Below are 3117 nucleotides of genomic sequence, written 5' to 3'. Positions count from 1 at the left end.
AATACTAGTCACTGTGGGATTTTTGAAGTCCATGTAGAAGATGTATCCCTAACCACCACTGCTGCCATATGGTTTTGCAGGCTCCTGTCAAGAGATAATGGTGAAACTCATATTGGTCATTTTTGTAGGAATTTCATGGAATCTAGCTAAGTGATTATGTGGACCTTAAACATAGTACAGACCATCTGCTCTTCAGACATCTCGGTAAGTGATGATGATGTCCTCAACATGTGTTGGTATCGTGTTTTGCAGGTATTCGGGTAAAAAAAGATGATACTGGCTCTACCAGTAAGTATTGGAATCCTTGAGATTTAGCTTAACCAGTTTTCTGGTTTTGAGATACTGTGTGTTTAACCTTAGGAGTGAATGAGAAATTTTCAGGTATCTGGCAAGTGATCATAACTTTCGTCAAAACAGTAATGTCCATGAGATTTTTATAGATGCCCAGACAATAAATGATGGTGCCTGTACCAATGTGTTGACCTTCAGGTTCTGCCAATATCCAGGTAGCATTAATGAGTTTGTAAAGATGGAAGTGACAAAAGTTATTTGCAGATGTTCTGCTAGAAAAAGTTGCATTCTTAAACACATCTGGCACAGTCTGATTTTTTCAGGTTTCAGTCTAAAGATCAAGGTAACCCTAACAATGGGGATTATCATGGAGCTTTGCTAGCATCCAGACAAGTGATGATGTCGGTCTTATCACACAGAAGACATTCTGACCTTCAGAAATTTACATAAGTGATGATGATACCTCTAACATTTGTGTTACCATGTTTTTTGTTTTTTTTGCAGATATTCAGGCAAGAAATTGTAATGTTCCCATAATTCCTATTGAAGAATACACCCTTACAGCTTACTAGTTCAGAGATAATGTTTTGAAATCTGGCTAAGACTGAGGGATTTGTAAGTTTCCAAGCCAATTTTCATAGTGTTTCTCATCTCAGTATTGACCATGGTATTTTTACAGGTACCGAGTCAAGTGATTATGACGTATCCATGGTTTTGACCTTGATAGTCTGCAAGTATCAAGGTAAAGTTGATGGTTCTCCTACTGCTAGTGATTCTCATGAGATGTTGCATGGTCTAGGTGGGAAAAGACGTATTTCTAACCATGACTGCCTTCATGGATGATGCTGAAACTAACAATGATAGTGAACATGGCCTTAGCTAAAGGAGAGGGAAAGGATGGTGTGAACCTTTACACATTAGAGAGCTTCAGATTTCAGTTATCTAGGTAAGTGTTCATGGTGCCTGTAATACTGTGGTTATAAGAATGTTGTTTTTATAAACAGTCATTCAGGTAAGGACAGTGCTAATATAAAGTTGAGAAGTGATGTGGCATTTATACACTAGAGACCCGAATTTCAGGTATCTAGGAAACTGATGGTGATCATACCTGTAATAGTTACCTGGTTTGGTACAGGTTTGCAGGGAAGAAATGAGCTGGCTCCACTAGTAAGAGTAAGCATGCGATTTCTTGTATTCTCGTTTAGTGCTAATTTGTACTTAACCCTAGTAGCAATTGAGAATCCTGCAGGTATCCAGGTAAGATATCACACTATCACCCCACTAGTGACCACGGGATTTTGGCATGTATTTCTTCAAAGGAGAGAGGTGTCTTTATTAGGGTTTAACTTCACACCTTTGGGACTATCCAGGTCACATTGATGAGTCACAAAAAGAAGTGATCAAGGGTATTTGCAGGTGTCCAGGTAGTATAAGAGGTGTATTAAACACATTTTTCACAATACGCTTTTCAGGCTCCTTTCATGAGATTATAGTGAGCTTAACAATGGCCATTAATGGTGAACAGGTATAATCAGATGTATATCAAATATAACATTTTTCATAATGTGTTTTTAAGGATTCTGTCAGAAGATTATGGTGAGCCCAATAATGGTAGTTGATGTGGGACACTGCTGGAATATAGGTAACTGATGTGGTAAGTTTAAATCCCAGCACGTCTACTTGATTTTCTTGTATCTAGGTAAGTGATTAATGATGTCCCAAATACTCATTACTGTGTTTGTTTCTTTTTTCTTTATGTATTCAGTGATGAAAAGTTCTTACTAGTAATAGAATCCACGAGTTCTTTCTTCTCACGGTTTAGGGAAAATTTGTATAACTTTGTGAGTATTGAGGGATTGTCACAGTAATTCTCATTGTGTTTCCCACCACATTTGTAATCATGGAATCTTTGCAGTTATCCAATCAAGAAATTATGATCTTTTCTAAAATGGTGTTTACCTTGGTGTACTACAAATATTCAAGTAGAGTTGATGCATCCAGTAATATTGGAAGTAACCAAGGTTAGTTGACAGCATCGTCATAGAAAATTGTGTCCTTTAACATGTATTTTCTAAAGTGTTTTTCAGGTTCCTGTCAAGAGAGCACGGGAAACCTAAAGATGGTTGTTAACATGGGACGTTGCTGGTGTCCAGGTAAGTGATGATGTGAACCATAGTGGTGGTGTTGGCCTCTACTTACTGCTGTCAGTTTTTGGATTTTTTAAAGTATTCAGGTACGAAATGATAATCTCCTTACTGTTACTATTAACTATGTTAAGTTTGTTTTACATATTAATGTAAACTTATGTTCAGCCTAGTGAGTGTTGGATTTGCAGGTGTCTATGTAATTCTTATGATGTTCTGCTTCTCAGATGTAACCCCGGGACTTCTGGACGTGTGCAGTGAACAGAATGTGTTTTCACTAACAGCAGTGCAGACCATAGAATGCTACAAGTAATCAGGTAGAGTTGATGGGTCCTGCCATGGAGGAAGCCACCAACTTTACCATAGACATTTAGGTGCAAAAAATTGTGTGCATAGGAACATTTGTAACAATTTGTTCTTCAGGTTTCAGTCCTAAGAACATGATGAATCTCAAAATGGTCATTCACAGGGATTCACCTGGTGCCCAGATAAGTGCTGATGTGAGCCTAAACCACAGCACAGGCCATCTGATCTTAGGCCATCTGATCTTCATGTATATAGGTGATGATGGTGTCACATTTTTTTGACTATGTGTTATTGCAACTATTCAGCTAAGCACGAGATAGCCCTTAACAATTTGAGGAATCATGAATTTTCACTTTTTTCTTCTGTAGAGAATGTA

This window comes from Rhinopithecus bieti, unplaced genomic scaffold, assembly GCF_001698545.2.
Source record: "Rhinopithecus bieti isolate Rb0 unplaced genomic scaffold, ASM169854v2 scaffold_78623, whole genome shotgun sequence".
NCBI lineage: Eukaryota > Metazoa > Chordata > Mammalia > Primates > Cercopithecidae > Rhinopithecus > Rhinopithecus bieti.
This window is presented reverse-complemented; position numbering follows the sequence as displayed.